Source organism: Tiliqua scincoides, chromosome 14 (genome assembly GCF_035046505.1).
Source record: "Tiliqua scincoides isolate rTilSci1 chromosome 14, rTilSci1.hap2, whole genome shotgun sequence".
Lineage (NCBI taxonomy): Eukaryota > Metazoa > Chordata > Lepidosauria > Squamata > Scincidae > Tiliqua > Tiliqua scincoides.
Window position 1 is genome coordinate 5,894,840 of NC_089834.1, and position 23,311 is coordinate 5,918,150.

Genomic DNA, 23,311 nt, shown 5'->3' on the forward strand with positions numbered 1-23,311 from the left:
CCCCATTTCTTCTAATTGTGATGCATCGTTTACTGTACGGATTCCACTGGCATTATTTGGTTGGGTAATCTGGCAAGAGACCTTCGTACAGCAAGCTGTGATTACGGCTTCCCTGCCAGCTGCTTTATGGACTTAATAGCTGAAATGTCATAGATTTTATTAATCAGACTGCATTCTTTGCTAATTGAGGGACATAGTTTCAGAGCTGAATTTCTTAATACTTCACTGAGCCCGAGAGTGATCCTTCCTTGACAGGGAAAAAAAGGCAAACACTAGACTTAAATGGGACAGTCTCTTCTCTCTCCCCTTCTTCTGCCTTTTCAGGAGATAGCTGGGAAGTAGTCTCTAAATGATTTACTCAAGGCCAACTACATATACTCTAATTGGTCCTGTTCACCAGAGCAGATACAACTGGGCTAAATCATCTACTACTTGATTATAATACTGGGCTAAATCATCTGCTAGAACTAGATGCAGTAGGTACAAACTGCAGGGGAGGAGATTCTGGTTAGAACAGCCCCGCTGAATCAGACCAAAGGCCCATCTAGTCCAGCTTCCCGTATCTCACAGTGGCCCACCCGATGCCTCTGGGAGCACACAACAAGAAACCTACATCCTGGTGCCCTCACTTGCACCTGGCATTCTGAGGTAGCCTACCTGCCTTGGTTACATGGCTTGTAACATGTGACGGACTTCCAGAAATCTGTCCAATCCCCTTTTAAAGACACCTAGGCCATATGCCATCACCACATCCTGGGCCAGGAGTTCCACAAATTAATTACAATTGAACTTCAGGAAGACATTCTTGATGGTCAGGGTGATTCAGCAGTAGAACAGATTGCCAAGGGGGGGGGGGGAGGTGGATTCTCCCACACTGGAAATCTTCAGGTAGAGGCTGGATAGGCACCTGCTGGAGATGCTCTAGGATAGCAATTTTCAACCAGTGTGCTATGGTACATTGGTGTGCCACAAATAGTCTACAGGTGTGTTGTGGGAGTTTGGGGGAGGTTAATTTATTAATAGGGCCATTGGGGATGTGAGCCTCCCACAAGCAGCGTGCCTTATAATTCGTTGAAAAAAAACTGATGGTGTACCTCGACAATTTCAGCACCTGGTCGGTGAGCCATGAAATAAAAAAGGCTAAAAATGCTGGTCTAGGAGGATTTTCTGGTACAGGCAAGGTGGCTGGACTAGATGACCTTGAGGGTCCCTTCCAACGCTATGATTCTATGAAATGCAGGGATTCACAAATGTTAGATGAGCACCAGCAGTCCTTACTTGTGATTTTTGCCAGTCTCCTTCATTTCTCTGGTTTGGAGAGAAGTGCTCACTCGCTTGCTCAAACAGTACTATGTTCTTGCACAGTTCAATTCAATGGGAACTTGAACACATGAGTTTCCCAGTGACTTGTGTCCCATATTAATGATGAGGAGGAGCCAGTTGTGTTTTCAATCTCAGGGTCCTGCCAGGCAAGTCTAAATTCCAGCACCTCTAAGTTTACAAAATTCTGTACCAATTAGCACCTTGCCAAGCCAGACTGCACAGTCTGAATTTTGGCTACGATGTCATCCCCCGGGACTCATTCATTGGTCTTCATCATAGCGTCTGCATCAGAAACCTGCCATTTCTCATCTTATAAATTCAGCACTTCCAGCAAAGGGAGCCATCTTCCTAATTTGTCTTTTAGGAAGTGTCAGCAGCAAAGTGCCAAGTTGTGGATTTAACCCCAAATAACCTTCACACAGAACAGAACCTAAGTATCTTTCAAAGGTCAGAATGGGAACCCAGGACTGGTCTTAGGAGTTGCAGGACCAACTGGAAACATTTTTTGCAGGGTCTCAGATTCACAGCCAAGGTCTGTAGAACCTTAAGTCATTTCTGCCCAACGTTGCATATACGCAACAGGGACCAAATGCGTACACCTGCAGGCCAGGCAAAAATGGGTTTTAAGAATATAAATACAATTTATTATAAACTTTATATCTCTATGGTAGAATGGAAAGCAATCAAAAAGTGAGCTTAAAAAGTGCATGTGAGTTAATGGACCAAATGAATCTAAACACATTTTAATATAAAATGGCATATATTTACATACATATAGAATTGCATACAAAACTGCATTAGAAGCCTACAAGTCAACAAACAAGACTAGAGTATTTGTACTTTTATTTGACAAGACTAGAGTGGGTTACCCTAGCGCAGCCATTTTCAACCACTGTGCCGTGACACTCTAGTGTGCAGTGAGTGGTCCACAGGTGTGCCACAAGAATTGGGGGAAGATCACTTATTAGTAGGGCCAGTGGGGTTGTGAGCACCCCTCTGACAGTATGGTGTGCCTTTGACAAAAACCTGATGGTGTGCCTTAACAATTTTGATGCCTTGTCAGTGTGCCACAAGATGGAAAAGATTGAAAATCGCTGTCCTAGCGCAAGGCCCCCTTAGGCACAGGACCCAACTGGAAGCAATTGGTTTCCTTGGCTTAAGGCTGGCCCTGAGGGAAACATATCAAAGAGGTTGGAAGCAGGTATAATTGCTTTCCCGTTCCAAAACTGAAAGGGCGATTTCCTGTGTGACTGAAAGCAATTCAGTTCTGGCTCACTTTGAGTTCTTGCAAAATGTGTCAATTTCATTCAGATCTTCTGGAGTCACTCATCTGTCATTGTTGGATTCCTAAGGCCTCCAGGTTCTGACTGCCGCCAGGACACGTACGGTAAGAAATAACCATTTGAAGCCAAACATAAGTTAAAGCTGCAATCTCTTGCACGCCTACCTAGCAGTACACCCTTTAGAATCAGTGGGACTTATGGGTAAACATGCCTAGGATTGCAGTGAATGGCTGGAATTTTATCAGGTGGAACAAAGTTTCTTACTCCCAAAGGAGGAGAGGAGTGGGTGAAACATGGCAGGGGGAGGGGGGCAACCACCGGTAAACTCTTTGGAGTCCTGGTCTACAGGGCTTTCCAATGCAGAGCCCAGGTCTACCTGCCCGCACAGTGTTGCCCCCTAGATACAGCAATATAGAAAACCAAACACACTCCTAAGTCTCTCTAAAATCTTTTAAATATAGAAAATCATTGCAGAAAACTAGCATCATTGTACTTAGTCTCACACTAGAATGGAAAAATACCTGTGTGTACGAAAACATACTACTGCAGCAGCTGTAATCCCACAGCTGTGTCCCAGAACTCCTATACACTCCTTCATGGCAAACAGATCCACAAGCCAAAGACCTACTGGAGCAGGCCAGCTTCCTCCCAAATCTGACACTGTGTTAAGGAGTGCCATGTATGCATTCCCCTGTACCCTCTCTCATGGGCCCTGAGTATAAGCTCCTAAGAACATAAGAACAGACCCACTGGATCAGGCCATAGGCCCATCTAATGCAGCTTCCTGTATCTCACAGCAGCCCACCAAATTCCCCAGGGAGCACACCAGATAACAAGAGACCTGCATCCTGTTGCCCTCCCTTGCATTGGCATTCTGACATAGCCCATTTCTAAAATCAGGAGGTTGCACATACACATCATGGCTTGTAACCCATAATGGATTTTTCCTCCAGAAACTTGTCCAATCCCCTTTTAAAGGCGTCCAGGCCAGACGCCATCACCACATCCTGAGGCAAGGAGTTCCATAGACCAACCACATGCTGAGTAAAGAAATATTTTCTTTTGTCCTAACTCTCCCAACACTCAATTTGAGTGGATGTCCCCTGGTTCTGGTGTTATGTGAGAGTGCAAAGAGCATCTCTCTATCCACTTTATCCTTCCCATGCATAATTTTGTATGTCTCAATCATATCCCCCCTCAGACGTCACTTTTCTAGACCGAAGAGGCCCAAACGCCATAGCCTTTCCTCATAAGGAAGGTGCCCCAGCCCAGTAATCATCTTAGTCGCTCTCTTTTGCACCTTTTCCATTTCCACTATGTCCTTTTTGAGATGTGGCGACCAGAACTGGACACAATACTCCAGGTGTAGCCTTACCATCGATTTGTACAATGGCATTATAATATTAGCCGTTTTGTTCTCAATACCTTTACTAATGATCCCAAGCATAGAATTAGCTTTCTTTACTGCCGCCGCACATTGGGCCAACACTTTCATTGACCCATCCACCACCACCCCAAGATCTCTCTCCTGATCTGTCACAGACAGCTCAGAACCCATCAGCCTATATGTGAAGTTTTGATTTTTTTTGCCCCAATTTGCATGACTTTACACTTACTGACATTGAAACGCATCTGCATTTTGCTGCCCATTTGTTTGGAGAGATCCTTCTGGAGCTCCTCACAATCACTACTGGTCTTCACCACTCGGAAAAGTTTGGTGGCGTCTGCAAATTTTTCCACCTCACTGCTCAACCCTGTCTCCAGGTCATTTATGAAGAGGTTGAAAAGCACCGGTCCCTGGACAGATCCTCAGGGCACACTACTTTTCACCTCTCTCCATTGTGAAAATTGCCCATTGACACCCACTCTCTGTTTCCTGGTCTTCAACCAGTTCTCAGTCCAGGAGAGGACCTGCCCTCTAATTCCCTGACTACGGAGTTTTTTCAGCAGCCTTTGGTGAGGGACCATGTTGAACGCCTTCTGAAAGTCCAGATATATAATGACCACAGGTTCTCCCATGAACTCAGTGGGACTTTGAACTCAGTGGGACTTTTGAGTAAATATGGCTGGATCTAGCTGCAAGAATCTTAAGCAGTTTCAAATGTGTCCAAATTTATTTATTTCAGTGATATCACATGCAGTTAACTCTGCAGAGCATCAAGCAACAAAAATGTGTTGTGGCTTTGTTGAGAGCAGGACTTACAACCCCATCATACTCATGTTTATTTGAAGGTAAGGCCAAAGATTTAGGGATGGAGAACTGACTCACTATTAATTGATTCACTATTTAAATCACTATGAATTGGCTGTTGTTCAGTGGCTGATCACCTGCTTTGTGCAGAAGGTCCCATGTCCAGTTGTGGGCATCTCCAAGGAAAATAACTCCTTGGAGTTGTGGGCATCTCCAAGGAAAATAAGACTAGGGAAAATAACCCACCTGAAAGCCATTGCCAAACAGAGCAGACAATGCAATAATGAAACATAGGCTGCTGCCAGCCAATGGTCCACTCTGGCTGGACCACTGGCCTACCTAGCTCAACACTGTCAACACTGACTGACAGTGGCCCTGCAGGCTTTCAGACTTCCATGCCACGTGAAATGTCAATCAGCTGTCATGGCCAAGTATACATGCAGAGCATGCCTAAGCATGTTTACTCAGAAGTAACTACTCAGTGGAGTTACTCCCAAGTAAGAAAAGCATCCATGGGATTGCAGCCTTTGTTCAGTCACCCAATACTGTTCCTACCAAATTGCCACCTTGTCTTTGTCCAGTAGTATAGCAAGGGGGGGAACAGTAACTACTGCAGGTGTCACAACATGGCATGAAACATCCTGGGCAGTGATGGCAGCACGCAGGAGATGCTGTTTGGTTTGGCGAATGCCCAGGTGTTGCCATCACTGCTCAGAATGACTCCAATGAGTGGGAGGCCAGAATGGCAAGTGGGAGGACTGCTTACACAGCGCACTGTCGCACCCACAGTACTTACCTTTCCAGCTATGCTACTGCCTTTGTCTCCCAACCATCTTTTTTATAAGACTCTGGCAAAGAGCAAGAAACTACCTTGGGGGGGGGGGAAGGATAATAGTTTTTTTCAGAGTGCTGGAAGGGGCTGGAGCAAGGCATGACTTCAGATGCAACAAGCACACATTTCTTTTATCCCACTCTTATCCCTGGTCAAACAGGTGATGCAGGCTTTTGAAACAAGACAAGAAACCTACTGAACCTGTGACCAAGAGGCAAAAACAAGAGATGTGTATATACCAACAGAAAGAGTTCCAGTCTGCCTTCAGCTGAGACATACACACACACACCCAGACAAAGTTATTGTCCAACTCCTGCAGTAGTTTTGGAACTAAATTAATTGGCTCCACCGATTGATCAGGTCATCTCTCCCTCTTTCATTCGCATCCCTCCCACCAGTTTTAATCACACTCTGGAATCCAGATGTGGAATCCCAGCTGGCACAGGATGGCAGCTAAAAAGCTGGACATTCTCCCCCCCCCCCCATTTGACTCTCACCTCCACCACAAACTCTCTGAGGCCAGCCACTAACAGCACAATCCTAGGCATGCCTACTCAGGCATAAGTCTCATTGTGTTAAATGGGGCTTACTCTCAGGAAAACATTATCCACACTGACCTGAGAGTAGTAAACCTCATCAGCTATAATGGGACTTACTTCTCATTTCACAATGCACAGGACTGAACCCTGAGCCTCAGTCTTCCCCATCTGTAGTATGGGTATATGGACATACAGGATTCTCCCAAAGACATCGTCAAGCTAGCCCATGCATAGATAGCGTTGGAAAGGCTCGGAAAGTGCTCTACTGACACATGGCGTGTTCTGAGTGTGGGGGGAACCCTCTGAAGCGGTCCAGTCCTTAAAGGGGGGGAGGCTGCAATTGCCAGATGGATCTGTGACTGATCTGCAATCCAAGAGGGAAAACAAGCTCTCCCCCTCCATAGAGAGACACCCACTCAGATCCAGCCCAGCTGAGGATCCAGATGTGCCAACCAAGAGGAGCCAGCAAGCTGGAAATCAAAGGAGACCCTGCATGCCTCTCCATGCCCCCCTCCACAAACAGCCCCCACCTCTGATCTCCACCCACCCACATGGGCGCTTCCCAAACACACCAAGCCTTCAGCAAGCCCCCCCCCCCAGCCCTTGGAAAAACAAACCTGGCATGCCTGGACAAGCCCCCCCGCCTTGCAGGGCTACTCCAGGTTGCAATCTGGGCGAGAGAGGACCCCCCAGTGTCACTTTGGCTGCCCCTTACCTTGCCTTCTGCTCCCCAGAAACAGAGGACTGCCGCGGCTGTCAGCAGAGGGAGCCCCCCTGATCTCCTGGGCAAGGGGAGGCTTCTGCCCATTCTGGCCAGGGCTGCGTTGCTGTGCGCTGGGGAAGAGCGCAGAAAAGAGAAGCCAGCACAGGCGCAGCTGTTCCTAATACTACCTTACTCCCTCCCAAGCCCGATCCCCTTTCCCTTTCCTTTCTCACTCCTCCTCCAGTGCTCCATCTCCTCCCCCCATCCCATTCCTCTTCCTTCCCACCCCCCAGCGTGGATCACCTGCAGCAGAGGGGGGTGAAGAACGACCACCAGCAGCCCCAGCCCAAGGGAGGAGAGGTGGTCCCCTTTCATCAGGCAGGCGCCCTCCTGGCCCCAGTGAAATTTGGCAGCAACTGCAGGAAATGAATAGACTTTGGGTTCCTTTTTCTTTCTGCAGAGAGTTCAGAGAGAGGATCCGAAAAGGGGTCTTGCATTAATCATCCCCCCCCCCTCATGTAGACATTTGAGAATAATGTGTCACTTATGGGGCATTTGTGCCTAACTGGAGAATTATTTTGGTTTCTCTTTGAAAACTAGAGAGGGGGGAGTGTTGTATTATCTGGAATAAATTTTTACCCTTGCTTCTGCCACTGTTGTAGTCTAGGGCTGCATTTCTCAAACTGTGGGTCGGGACCTGACTTCTGGTGGGTCCTGGTAATGGAAAGATCAGAGAACTCATTGCCTCAAGCCCAGGGGTTACTCAGAGATCAGAGAGCTGCTAACTGCCCTACAAAGAGCTCAGCTCCTGCAGTTTGCAAGGTAGCTGCTAATTGCCCCGCAAACAGCCAAGCTCCTGCAGTTTGCAAACTGGTGTCAATATAGGGAGATAAATATTTGAGCATCTTTTTCTGATGTGTTTTTCCCCCCAAGTCCATCAGTGATGGGTAGTGGAGACAGGTGAAGGCTGGGGCGCAGAACTAAGGGCCCAATCCTATCCAAATTTCCAGCACCGGGACAGCCACAATGCAGCCCTGAGGTATGGCAACAAATGTTCCCATACCTTGAGGAGGCCTTCAAGACTGCCTTCCCAACACAGGAAGCAGTGCATAGGCACTGGAAATTTGGATAGGATTGGCCCCTAAGGCTGCTTGGGAGTAAGCCCATAGACTATACTGGAACTTACTTCTGAGTAGACATGCATAGGATTGGGCTCTAAGCCCCTTAAGCCTTGAGGCTATAGGGCTTCCTCACTATGAGAAATTGATCAAGTTTTTTTTTAATAAATAAAATATTACTTGTAAATAAATAAATAAATAAATAAATAAATAAATTTCTTTTTAGATCATTGTTTAAAGTCTAAAGCTAAGTGGGTCCTGGTACTAAACAGTTTGAGGACCACTTATGGGGGGGTGTTATAGCATGCTTTCGATGATTGGTTAGATTAGCCAATCGATGCAAAGCTTGGCACCGAGACACCCCTGGTGAATCAAGCAATGCACTGCACTAAAACAACACAACAACACCCCTGTTATTTTTAATATAGAAAACTACAGGTGGTAGCAATGTTTTAGAAGCCGTTCACTCTCACCTTGGAGAGAATTCATCTTCTGAGATGCCTGCCATGTAGACATGCATCATCAGAATACAAAATCTGTGCAGGTATTTGAAAACTGTTGCTTGAAAAGCATGCACTTTTAATTGAGTGAATCACGAATCGAGTCAAACTAATTGGATGACTGAGAACATCATCCGATGCTTGTTTACTTGGAAGTGAGTCCCTGTCTTCAGTGGAGTTCACTCTTTAGGTACTATGTTTGCCAACAAGTTAGTAATGTCTGCTTGTAAGCATTATGAACTAGTGTGTTTACTAACTTGTTTAGGATTGCTGCTTAAGATTCCTTTAATTGGATGATAATTTAAAATAATCAAGCTGAGAATCTTTGTTGCTGTTTGTTTAATGGCCCAACGGGTGGAAAAAAAAAAAGTTTCTCGGTACTGTGAAAATGTACTCTACCTTAAGGTGCCTTTGGGTCAGCTAGAAGCCCAGCAGTGGACCCTCTTATTCCTGAGACATGGGGACTTCTTAATTTCTGGACTGGGCTGTTAGTTCTCATGTCTACGGAAAGTGTGTAAACCAGTAATAGACAATATTCCTATACCCTTAGTGCATTTCTAATACACCCCAAGTGTATTTCTATGAAATAAACATCTATTCTTTACCTGTGTATCTTGCTTCCACTTCCCCTATTATTGTCTATCTTAGATTGCGAGCTCCTCGGGGCAGACTTGTCCTCCTCTGTTGTAAAATAGCTATAAATGTGTATGGTACATTCCAGAAATGGTTTCTTACATGAAATTACTTACTCTCCTCCTTGCGTATTTCCCGCTGAGGTCAGGCATGTCATTCAAAAAGCATTTTTGTTTGTTTGTTGTTCACTCCTGACAGCGGTTTTGATAAAAACAGAGGGGAACTTTGGAAGTTGCCTGCTATCAAGTCGGAGACCGTTGGTCCATCTAGCTCAGTATGGTCAACACAGATGGGCAATCCAAGGTTTCAGACAGGGATTTCTCTCTGCCTCACCTGCAGGTAATGGAATTGAGACCCCTGCTCTTCCACTGAGCTTCAGATCCATCCCTTATGAATAGCTGCCAGAATGCTGCATTTTTGAAAGCAGGGAGGCTTATGGCTCAATAATTTCCAGTACCATGCAGCCGAAATGCAGCTGTTAAGGGAACAAATGTCCCCATACCTTGAGGAGGCCTTTGTGACTGCCCTCCCACCACAAGATGCAGTGCACGCCCCATTGGCGCAGCTATATGGACACTGGAAAATTGGATAGGATTGGGCCCTAAGTGGTGCCAGTGCTAAGTGCCGGTGCAGCTGTGCCAATGGGATGTGCACTGCATCCTGTGGTGGGGAGGCAGACACAGAGTCCGCCTCAAGCTATGGGAACATTTGTTCCCTTATCTTGGGGCTGCATTGCAACTGCACTGGTGCTGGAAAGTTGGATAGGATTGGGCCCTTAGTCACTTGCCCAAGGCCAGTGTATTGATAGCCAATAAAGGTTTCTTTCTTTCTTTGATAGCCCAAGTAAGATTTGTAGTGGAGTCCTCCTGGTTTGTTCCTCAGCCATTAGGCTACCCCCATTCCTATTGCTTCTACTCTGCTCTTAAGCCATTTCTGCCCACAGTTGCATATACACAACAGGTACCCAATGTGTACATCTGTGAGCCAGGCAAAAATGGGTTTTAATCTGCTGTCTGAAAGAATAGACAAGATCCATGATTAGAGGTGTTTGAAAACGGTGTTCTTCCTTTTACTCAAAAGTAAGCTCATTGTGTTCAGTAAGGCTTAGGCTGTAATTCTGTCTTACTTACCGGAAACAACACCTCCAGCCATGGTTTTCTCAGCTGGTTAGTTAAATCCCACTGTCAGTGGCGTATGTAGAGTGTGGCAAGTTGGAACATTTGCCCTGGGCGCCGCTTGAAGGGGCTTACCCATATTCTACCAACAATGAGTTTTTGCACCAGTCTCAGGGGACCTCCAAAAAGAGGTAAATGCCTCCCCAAAAAAACTCCAGGTGTTTCCCTATACCTGAAACAGAGGTGTTGCAATGCTGAATAAATACTTGGTGGGTTGGACAGGGTTGGCTTCCCACCCCATGACCTCCCCTCTCTGTGTACCCTGCTGAATAAATTGACATGGTGGGGTGCAGGGCTGGCTTCCCACCCCATGATCTTGCCTTCCCTGTTTGGACAGGGGTACAGTTTCAGTGCTTACCAAGGGTGCCATTTTCTCCTAGATACACCACTGCCCGCTGTGATTGTCAAATGAATGCAAGCTGAGTTTAGAACAATCAGTTCAGTTCAACAAAGAACTTGAAATGATTGTGTGTGTGTGTGTGCGTGTGTGTGTGTAAAATTTTCTTATTATTAATAAATAATACTGTCTTGCGTAGTTCTTGCCTCCTGCAGGTCTTAAGCTGACCTGCAGAGAAAACAGAGAATTTACGCAGGTTTAAGAGTGTGGTTCTTTTCCAGGCCCTCACAGGTTGTGATTGCTGAATTCCTTTGCAGAGGTCATCTGAGTATAGTCTCCATAATCCCTTCAAGTAAATGCCAGTTCTGCTGCTTGGCCAGAATGGGGGATTTTCAGCAGTCACAACAGATCCAACTCATGCTGTTTGACCCTTGGCTTAAGAAGGCTACAGAGCTGGCTTGCCTTGTGGCTTTCTCCTTTGCTCCTCCACAGTCCCCATTTCACCATTCCCGAGTAGTCCAAAAGTCACAGGTTTTCAACAACCACAGCTGCCCAATTATGTGATCCTCACTTATATAAAGTTCCCAGCAGAGGTTGCCATGTTAGAGCACCAAAAACCACAGGGTGTTGTGGCAGAGTGGTGATTTTCAACCAGTGTGCTGGGACACACTGATATACCCTCGTCTGCATTTGTACTGTGAGAGTTTGGGGAAGTGTCGCTTATTAGTAGGGCCTCTCTATGACAGCACGGTGAGTCTTGTCAGTTGCTAAAAAAACTGACAGTTTTAGTGCTTGTCAGTGTGCTGTAAGATGAAGAAAGTTTAAAATTGCTGCCTTAGAGGTTAACACCTTTTTTGTGGCCACTGTCATGAACTACACTCTATTTCGGTGGTTCCCAAACTTTTTAGCATTAGGACCCACTTTTTAAATGACACTCTGTAGGGACCCACCTACCTTTACAAGACATTTAAAAAAAACAAAACAGTTTCACTTTGCCAGCTGCTTAAGTCTCTGTTTTAATCTTTTTTACAATGCTGGAGGGAGGGAACCACCTTCTGGAGCATGTGCTGAGCTCCATGTTCAGAACCATTCTGGTGGCCTTACATTCCATTTCACCTGGCCTTCGATAAGGCCAAAAACTGAGGGTAAGAAAACCTTTTATTCCCCCCAAAATTTGTGGTGGCTTTATGTGAATTTGTGGTGCTGATTCCAAAAATGGCATCCATTTTGCCCTATCATATCTGAATTTGGAGATACAGCCTAGCCTCATTAGTGAATGGTTCAAGCAGCTTTCTTGTGAGGAAACCATGGTGTAAGCGTTCTCAAGAGGAAGGAATCGTTCACTAACGAGGCTGTGCAATTTCTCCAAAACAAGGCATGATAGGGCAAAACGGATGCCATTTTTGGAATCAGCACCCCAAATATACCCAGGAATAGGTCTAACATTTAAGACAGCAAAATGTGTGCTGGCCTGTGTTATCTGCTGTTCTTCCAAAGTGCTCAGAACTTCTTACACATGGTGGAAGGTAGAGGCACTGAAAGCCTCCCACTTTGATAGCCTGGCAGTGTCAGATTTGCTTAAACCACAGCAGATCATCCTCTGTCCCATTAAACACATTTCAATTCCACATTCAAACGCATTGAATTCACTGGGACAAGTGTGCTTCCTGATCATACCCATGTTTCCCCAGACCCCTCCCTCTGAAATCAGTGAGCCCTTTTGTGCCTGCTTAGAAGGCAAACTCTTTGTCAGGGAAGGATAGTCTTAGTCTGCAGCTACTGATGTGGAAAGGCAGCCACCTACTGGCTTACAGAAGAATATAAACTTTGTAATGGGGCTGTAGTACACTGCTGAGCGCATGCTGTGCATACCAAATATCTCACTTCAGTCCCCAGAATTTCCAGGTGGAATGCTTATAACAGGGGTGCTCAAACCCTGGCCTGGGGGCCCACTTGTGACCCTTGGGGGCTCTCAATTTGGCCTGCGGGGAGCCCTCAGTCTCCAATGAGCCTCTCGCCCTCTGGAGACTTGCTGGCCCGATGGAACTGCTCTCAGCATGAGGATGACTGTTCGACCTCTCACCTGCGCTGTGAGACAAGGGCTCCATCCACTACTTGCTGTTTCACATCTGTGATGCAGCAGTGGCAGCAAAGGAAAGGCTGACCTTGCTTTGTGCAAGGCCTTTTATAGACCTTGAGCTACTGCAAGACCTTCATTCATTCATATAAGTTCCATTGCTAATAAATTCATTTATGTAAATTTATTCAAATTTAAATGTAAATTAATTCTTTTTTTTTCCTGGCCCCGGACACAGAGATGATGTGGCCCTCCAGCCAAAATGTTTGGACACCCCTGGCTTAGAATGATGATAGTCTGCAGCCTTGAAATGCAACACCAGCTAGTGTAGACAATCCTGAGCTAGACTGACCAAACAGTCTGAGATAAAATCCTACAATCATAGAATCATGCAGTTGGTACCCACAAGGTGCATACAAGGTTATCCAGTCCAGGCCCCTGCCTGTAGCAGGAAATCATCCTAGAGCATCTCTAGCAGGTGCCTCTTGTACCTCTGCTTGAAGATCTCCAGTGAGGGAGAACCCACCACCTCCCTTGGCAATTTGTTCCAAACTGTCCTGACCTTTAAGAATTTCTTCCTAGTATTCAGCCGAATCTCCTCTTTTGCAGTTTGTAAACTTGGCACAGAACAGAAATTAGGAGTGAAAAAATATGCATTAGCACAGCTAAAAGGAAAGCTAAAAGGAAAGATAAGATCATAGTCTTATCAGAATGTTCTGATAATTATGCAGGGGATGGACAGAGTGGATAGGGAGATGCTCTTTACACTCTCACATAACACCAGAACCAGGGGACATCCACTCAAATTGAGTGTTGGGAGAGTTAGAACAGACAAAAGAAAATATTTCTTTATTCAGCGTGTGGTTGGTCTGTGGAACTCCTTGCCACAGGATGTGGTGATGGCGACTGGCCTGGACGCCTTTAAAAGGGGATTGGACAAGTTTCTGGAGGAAAAATCCATTATGGGGTACAAGCCATGATGTGTATGTGCAACCTCCTGATTTTAGAAATGGGTTATGTCAGAATGCCAGATGCAAGGGAGGGCACCAGGATGAGGTCTCTTGTTATCTGGTGTGCTCCCTGGGGCATTTGGTGGGCCGCTGTGAAGGAAGCTGGACTAGATGGGCCCATGGCCTGATCCAGTGGGGCTGTTCTTATGTTCTTATGTTCTGTTGTGGAATGAACATTTGACATGCTGCCAAGTCCCAGCCAAACGGTTTGACTTTTAGAACAATTTTTTTTCCTTTACTCTAACTTACATTCAGACACAGACCAGAAAAATGCTGTTTACGTTTCAGGTGAGCATCCCTGTTAAACTATAGCATAACTAGGCCTTCCATCACCCCAACAGCCTTTCCCCCCTTGACACGAACATCATTCATTCATTTGTTCTTGAGAATCCAAGGCTACCATCCTATACACACTTTCTGGGGAGTAAGCCCAATTGAGCACAATGGAACTTACTTCTGAGTTGATATACATGGGATTTTGCGTGAATCAGTGTTTCTCCCAAGCTGCTGCATTTCCATTTTTCATCTCCATGTTTTTAGAATTCTCTTTTCTGTAGCTTTGTAGAGCTACCATCACAACTCCAGCACAGTCCTATGTGGGAAGAGATGAAGTACAATAGGAGAGTAACTTCTTTGCATGCATGCAGGAAGTCCGGTTCAGTCCTGGGGCTGCAGCTCCAGGTAGATGACTCCTGCCCCTCCCAGTCCCAACCCACCCACCCCCATTACCACACTCCTCCACCCACTCTGACCCCATCCTGCCCTCCCCTGCCCTCCCCTCCCTGCACTACTCGGAGCAGCCCTAACCTCCTCTGACACATGATCCATCTGGATCTGGCGCCAGCAGGACTGCCCAGGGCTTCCTGCTGGCACTGCTAACTTCTGCGCTGTTGCAAGGTGCTTTACGACACATTTGCGACAACCAGGGGTGGCAGAGGGCATGCTTCGCCGGCACAGGTGTAGGATAGAATTGTGCTGAAAGAGTTTTGGGCTGCACACTTTCATTGGTCAGAGTCTGCATCATCATTTGCCGGACAAATTTTTTATTGATCGTTGTTATTATTAGTACAAATATTTATATAACAGTAGTTTGCAAAGCGGTTTATATAGCATGATAAATCAGCAATGGTTCCCTGTCTTCGTAGTCTAAAACAGTGGTTCTCAACCAGTGGAACGCATACCACCAGTGGTGTGTTGGGCATTGTTGGGTCGTACATATGGCACCCACCACCCAGCAGTGAGATCGCGATGGGTGCTTCCAACGGCAATCGGAAGCTAGAGCTGGTGGGCAGAGCTCTAGTGTCCGGTTTCCGAGCACAAGAAATATATCTCCTGCCTGCTCTGAGCCTCTTACTGACCTTGGAAGCTCCCGTCATGGTCTCCAAACCCAGAACTTACTGACGTCATTGCCAGTTACTTCTGGTGGTACCTCTGAGGACCGTGCAATGGCAAGTGGTAGGTTTGGGGGAGCAGCATCGAGAAACGCTGGTCTAAAAAGAATATGCGGAAGGGACATCAGCAACAGCCATTGGTAAAGACACCCTACTGGGGTTGAAGAGGGATAGTTGCTCTTCCCCTGCTAAATGTAAGAGGATACAACTTGAAACCATTATTTGCTCAGTTCGCTAGAAGGATTTTAGTGCCTCCACGTGGATGTATTTTTACAGTTGCTGACTCCTCAGTAGGACAGCTAAGGATGTCAGTATAGGATGCACAAAGGAGCTCGGCCAACGTATTTCCACAGGCCGCACATTATATGTCAAAGAGCCACATGTGGCTTGCGAGGTACACCTCTGCTTGCATGGTATGCCTCCATTTTGCTCCCACCATAGGGAATGGCTCCAAAGGGGAGGGGGACAGGCTGCTTGCACACCACTGTGAGACTCCCTGCAAAACTTAGTGCTTTGCAACCCCTCTAGCTACCCCACTGCTCAGTGGTACAAGGAAGAGGTGTATCCCTTTACTGTGCAGAGTAAAAGGATATCCAGTCAAAAGAATAAAACATTCAGTCGAAAGAATCAAAGGTCCAGTCAGAGTGGGTGTGATCATGAACTGGCAAAGCAAGACTGTAGCATATGCATAGGTGCTGGGCTTAGCTTTAGTATGTGGCAACACAACAGCGGGCACACCTGCATCTGTGCAAGAGCACACTCTACCAGCCTTCTCCAAGCTTTTATTGACTTTCCAACACATGAAGCAATACTGATAAACTTCTAGTTACAACTAGCTGGGGCTCTAGCTAACCACAAAACACATTCCTAGATAATGACCGCTTCTCCTGTTGTTTACCACACTGGGCTTAGACACTCAGCATATTTCAAGGCTGGCAGAGTGTGCTCTTGCGCAGACGCAGATATGCCCGCTGTCGTGTTGCCACATACTAAAGCTAAGCCCAGCGCCTATGCATATGCTGCACAAGACAAATAAGCCTGAAGCATGTATTGATTACTGGGTGGTGAATTTAAGCATCCTTTATGGCCTACCCAGAAAGCTGTTCACCAAACAGCAGCACGATATGAGTACAAAATGTACCCACATTCCCCGTGGGTGGTCTTTTATTCTTATTGACAGTAGAGTCGAGCCCACGAATGCATGAAACTGTACTGGAAGTAAGGCACGGTGTCCTTTGACCCCAGACTGTAACCCACATGTAAAGGCCACTGGACAGCCCAGTATAAAGCAAAGTCTGGCTGAAGCTGGGCTTGAAGCCTCCGGGTGTTTACACTTTGGATTATAGCTCAAGAGATAGCAGGTGCCAGACAGCTAATGAAGAGGAATGAGCTCACGCCTTGGCAGAGGTTAAAAGACATTCACTGATTGCATTCACTAGCTTTGTAATTTTTATACTTTTAGAGCAAAAGTACATAGTGAAACAAGGTAGCTTGTAACCTGTATATAAGGGGACATAATAATCATACAATAGTTATATAAAATTAAGCCATAGAAACCAAAGCTGCTTGATTTTAGAAAAGTCTTAAGAGACACTTAATAAAAGACAAAAGCCTTGGTATAGCAGAGAGGCCCCACAGCTACTGCCTAGTGCCTATATTAATGCATAGGAAAGGTATGCAGATAAGATCACACAGTACCTTTTCTTTTAATGATGTTATTCTAAAATTTGTCAAAACAATCTGTATAATTGGGTTGATTTATGTGAATGTGATTCAACACTGGGTAAATGGTATATGGTAAATATACCATATATACCAAAATATATACCAAATATACTGGGTAAATGGTATGTAAATGGTAAATGGTGCACCTTGCTGGGCTTTAGAAACTTTTGCACTTTTCTAGGTTTTTAGGTGAAACTCCACCTGTATGTAAATCATAGCCTATCAATTGTTTTCCCCACTTGTTGCCCACCTATTGAAAGCTTTCCAGGAGTGGATATAGAAATCGATGGCGTAAATCAATATAGTGGGTAAAATACAAAAGTACATGGGTCAAGGACTCTTTTGAGGTCAGATCGCAAGAACATGACTGGGGACTTTCCAACGGTCTATTAAATCTTGCTTTTAGTACATTTGTAGGTAAGATATTAAACCTACCCAGTGTAAAGGCTCTACGAATCTGAGGTGAATACATGAACGATAGATAGCTTGAACCCAAATCAGAGGGCCATGAAAGACCAATATATAGAGGCGAAAAAGACTTACAGGCTGCAGCTTGCAAATCCTGTTTCTCTATAGATTGTAAGCCAAAGACATGGGTAATCCTCCTATCAGATCAGTTGATAAACCTAGGATTGCCCACCTATTGTACCTTATCTGTAACCTATTAGGTGTTTGCCCCATCTCTGATGTAAAATTTCAGCCAATGAATTGTCTAGATTTGAGGACAAAGGATGGCAAATTGTATAAATGTCCAAATCTCCATTAGGGAGGAGCCCATGCTTTGAGACAAGAGTCCCACGGGCCAATTGCATGCAATTCGAATAAAGAGCCTGCAAACCATCACTCCTAATACTGAGTCTTGCTTTCTTTCAACCTTGCAACAGAGCTGTTGCAGGAGTTGAGGCACTCCACTAGGCAGGAGTGGCGAAATTATTTCGTTCGTTACAAAACAATATATTCAACATTAAAGGGAGAAATTATTTTGTATATCATAGTTACAGTCCTAAACTCTGGGCAGCCAGAACAGAGCTCAGATGCATTTGGTGGGGCACTGTGAGATGCAGGAAGCTGGACTAGATGGGCCTTTGACCTGATCCAGTTGGGCTCTTCTGTTCTGAATTCTCTGACATTCATCTTTGCCATAGTCTGAACCTGGAACACACATACACACCCCAGCTGCTATTTGTTCAGAGAGGGCAACTCCCAAATAGCAGACATCCCAGTTCAGATCTGCTTTCCCAATCACTGGGATGTAGAGAATAAACAGCAAGCACATTATTACACACTCACTCTCTCTTACACACACACAGCTTAACATCCAGCTTTAAGAATTCTTGAGAGCTTGTTCATTATGCAGAGACATTTATTCCATTCAATTCAAGGTATTGCCCTCCTGTAGCTTCTGGGTTTACCCCTAGTACATGTGTTTACATTAGATTATTAATACTTCTATACTGCTTTTCAAAAGTCAAAAAAGGTCCTTAAACCTTAAAGTGGTTTACACAGTGTAAAGATGCCCCCAATGAGCTCACAATCAAAAACAAAAAACTGCCCAAAGGAGACATGATCAAAACAGCCACTGGGAGAGAGGCTGATTTGGGGTTTTTTTTAAAAATGTTTTTTGTTTTCAAAAATGAGAAGTGCTGAAAAGCAGTATTATATGTGTTTTTATTTTATCGCCATTTCCTTTCTCCCACTTCTACCTATTGAATATAGTGGGACTTGCTTCCAAAGTAAGCATTGCATATGGGGCAGCGTTTCTCAAACTGCGGGTAGGGACCCACTAGCTGGGTTGTGAACACATTTCAGTTGGGTCCCCATTCATGTCAATATGTACTTTATTTGTGATATATTTGACCTGATGCTACTATGACATGTGATTGCATTTGGGAAATGTGACTTTGAACAGGCTACTAGGTTTAGGGCGCAATCCTAACCAGCCAACCAAGAGCCAGGGTGGTGTAGGTTTGGGAGGTAGACTTAGACCTGGAAGATCCAGGTTCAAATCCCCCCTCAGCCATGAAGCTTCCTGGGTGACTTTGGACCAGTCATTTCCTCTCAGCCTTACCTACCTCACAGGGTTGTTGTGACGACAAAAGGAGGGGAGCAGCTGTGTACACAGCCCTGAGCTCTTTCCAGGAAGGGTGGTATAAAAATGTGAAAAATAAATAAATAAATAAACTTTCCAGCACTGACATAGCTGTGCCAATGTGGTGTGCACTGCATCCTGCAGTGGGGAGGCAGCCAAGGTAAGGGCATGTTTGTTACCTTTCCTTTGGGGCAATGAGGCCAGTGCTGGAAAGTTGGTTAGGATTGCGCCCATAGGCTTTTAACAAAGATAGTCAATGGGGGCTTACTCCTGGGTAAGTGTGGACTGGATTGCAGCCTTCGGGATGTTTGGGGGATTTTTTTAAAAAACAGATCAGTTACTGCCAGGGAGGGTCCAGAAGGCTGTTTTATTTTAAATAATTTTTTAAACTTATACTGATTATAAACTTTTAATTTAATTACAGTCCAATCCTATGCCTGTCTACTCAGAAGTAAGTCCCATTGTGTTCAATGTTGATTACTCCCAGGAAAGTGTGCATAGGATTGCAGCCTTAATAATTTGATTTGATTTTGTCATATGGAGGGTGTTAAAAATGTTCTTGCTTGATGATGTCACTTCCAGTTTAATGACATCACATCCAGTGGGTCCCAACAGATGATGATTGATGATGTCACTCCTGGCCATGACGTCACTGCCAGGTTAAAGACATCACACCCAGTGACAGGTAGTCATTCTAAGAAGTGGGTCCCAGCAGTGCCCAAAGATTTGAGGCCCATTGGTGTAGGGCGTGCTGCACAGCTGCAGGCTGACAATCCTGGGCAGTGGGGTGGCTTACTCCTGAGTAAACATGCACCAGGTTTCGCTGGGAACCAACCCCCCGTGTGGGACTTGGTTTGGGTAATGAAAGGTTAACCAACAGCCTCTTAAGCCCAGCCCCTTTGGAACGCGCAGTTCAGCCTGCCCAGTCCTGGTCAAGTGGGCGTGGCCAGAGGATGGCGTCAGAGCACGCCCCTCCCCTCAGCGCCTTCTCTCCTTCCCAGGTCGGTCCGTTCCCAAAATACGTCCGGCGCGTTGAAGGGAAACGGCAACCGAAACGTTTAGTTCCTCCGCGGAAGTCCCTCCCCTGGCCGCTTTTCCGGCCCGCTTTGGGCCAGCGAGCAGGCTTTGGAGGCGGGGAGCGGAGGTGGCGGGACAGCGGAGCGCTCGGAGGCGTCCCGGGCTCGGGCGGAGGCACTTCCGGTAGGGACCGGAAAGGAGGTGGCGCCGCCGCCTCCTGGGGCTGAGGGAGCCGCAGCGCCACGTCCCGGGCAGGAGGGAGGCGGAGGCGGCGCGGCCAGGTCAGTGCGGTGCGGAGGGGGCCCGGCTGCCCCCAGGCCTGCCTGTGCGGGGGCCGTGATGGGCTGGAGGCGGGGTGCAGTTGCAGCTTGTTTTGGTTGTTGGGAGGGAAGGAGGGAGCCAGCTGTGGGTCTGTGGGGGGAGAGGGACTGGCGGGTGTACACACACACACACGTCGTAGGCTTGCATGTGTACGTGTACTTGTATGTATACACGCACATCTACACACACTAAATGTATTGTACACACACACATAAGTTACATTATTTTATACATCATGCAAATATATCTATATTATCATACAGACACGTGTGTGTGTGAGATAATATATTTATTTATTATTTCTTGGATTTGTAATCCACCTTTCTCCCCAAAGGGCATCCAAGGCAGCTTATAGATACATAGTATCTATTATCTATATGCATATATAGATGTATATGTACTATCTATAGTAGTATACGTAGTAGTAATTACCCCTGGGGGCTGGGGGCCAAGAATAGGCCCTCAGTTTGGCTGTACTTGTCGTAAGAGGCGACTAAACAGCCACCGGGTAGATGGGACTCGTCAGCCTAGGAAGGCAGCTCATCTAAGAGAAGGAAACTCTGATCCCAAACCTCCACTGCCTTGTGGCTACATCCAGTTCTGGAAAAGGCTTCAGGAGTCAACCTCGAGGCAAAATCAGGAGCCGGAGTCCCTTAGGCAGTTCATGGCTGAACACAGTCACGTTCTGGCAACTCCTGCGACGCCGCTGGAACCAACCGTATTGGCTTCTGCCTTTCCATTGGACCATTCCAGCGACGTGGAGAGGGGGGATTTGCTGCATGGGTAACAGCCTATCCTCCATACCTTCTTTACCCAGGCTTCGCGCACTGGAGAGGACACTCCAACTTCGCCATACGGCGTCGGCACAACACGGGAAGCAGCAGTTTACCGGTTATAAGTCTTCGCTCGATTGGCGTAGAGCATGACGCCAGGGGCTGCTTCCGACGGTGGGAGAGATCATTGCATCTCATTGGGCAGCTACCGCCCGCCTTAAGCTGGGCAGTCCCCAGCCAGTAAGGTGTTGCCTCGCCACGGTCCGTTAACCTCATGGGGTGCGTGGGGTTTAGGGTGAAAACCGACAAGCGGATCGACAACTCTGCACCATGCAACAGAAAACAGAAAACTACTGCCCTAAAGCTGGGCACCTGGAACGTTAGGACAATGACACCTGGCTTCTCTGATGACCTGCAAGAAATAGACGACGCACGCAAAACAGCTGTCATCGACATGGAGCTGAGCAGACTGCAGATGGACATCGTCGCCCTTCAAGAGACTAGGCTGCCAGATTCCGGATCTGTCAAGGAGAGAAATTTCTCATTTTTTCTGGCAGGGAAAACCACCAAACGAAACCAGGGAACATGGCGTTGGCTTTGCGGTCAGAAATACCCTGCTGAAATCCATCATCCCACCTACTGTGGGAAGTGAAAGAATTTTGTCCCTGCAGCTCCAGTCATCAGCAGGACCTATCACTCTCATCAGTGCTTATGCACCGACTCTGTCGTCTCCAGCAGAAGCCAAAGACAAATTCTATGATGACCTGGCCACCACTGTCAAGAAAATCCCTGTAAAAGAGCCATTGTTCATCCTCGGCGATTTCAATGCTAGAGTTGGTGCTGATAACAGTTCATGGCCCACTTGCTTAGGTCAGTTTGGCACTGGGAGGATGAACGAAAATGGCCAACGCCTGCTAGAGTTTTGCTGTCATCACGGTCTCTGTGTCAGCAACACATTCTTCAACACAAAGCCCCAACATAGAGTCTCTTGGAGACATCCAAGATCAAAGCACTGGCACCAGCTCGACCTGATCCTCACCAGACGCTCCAGCCTTCCCAGCATCAAGATCACACGCAGTTATCATGGTGCTGCCTGCGACACTGACCACTCCCTGGTGTGCAGCAGAGTGAAACTGCAAACAAAGCGACTGTATCACACGAAAAAGGAAGGAAGACCTCGCATTGATACCAGCAAGACCCGGGATCAGAGAAAAGTGGAGGAATTTGCACAAGCGCTTGAGGAATCTCTTCCAGGCCCGGCCGACGCAAACGCATCCAGCAGATGGGAACATTTCAAGAATACCGTTTACAACACCGCCTTGTCCATATTCGGCAAGAAGACCAACAAGGCGGCAGACTGGTTTGAAGCCCACTCTGAGGAGTTGACACCAGTCATTGAGGAAAAGAGGAGAGCTCAAGCAGCATACAAGGTCTGTCCCAGTGAGCGCAACCTGCAGGTCCTCCGAACTGCTCGCAGCAAAGTCCAACAGACTGCCAGGAGATGTGCTAACGACTACTGGCTCCAGCTCTGTTCCGAGATACAGATAGCAGCTGACACGGGCAACATCAAGGGGATGTATGATGGTATCAAGCAGGCCCTAGGTCCAACACAGAAGAAAATTGCCCCTCTGAAGTCTGCCACAGGCGAGGTCATCCAGGATCGGGCGCAGCAGATGGAACGCTGGGTGCAGCACTACTCTGAGCTATATTCCAGAGAAAATGTAGTCACCGAAGAAGCACTGAACAACATTGAGTGCCTGCCTGTGCTGGAAGAGCTTGACAGTGAACCAACCCTAGAAGAACTTCACGTGGCCCTGGACTCCCTTGCCTTTGGCAAGGCACCTGGAAAAGACAGCATCCCTGCTGAAGTCCTAAAATGCTGCAAAGAGATCATCGTCACTGAGCTGCATGAAATCCTCTGTCTCTGCTGGAGAGAAGGTGGAGTACCTCAAGACATGAGGGATGCAAACATCATCACGCTGTACAAGAACAAAGGTGACAGGGGTGACTGCAACAACTACCGCGGCATCTCTCTCCTTAGCGTTGTAGGAAAGCTGTTTGCCCGAGTTGTACTAAAGAGGCTCCAGGTACTTGCAGAGAGCGTCTATCCAGAATCGCAGTGTGGATTCCGAGCCAACAGGTCCACCACTGATATGGTATTCTCCCTTAGACAACTGCAGGAGAAATGCAGGGAACAACGACAGCCACTCTTTATAGCCTTCATAGATCTCACAAAGGCTTTCGACCTGGTCAGCAGAGACGGCCTCTTCAAGA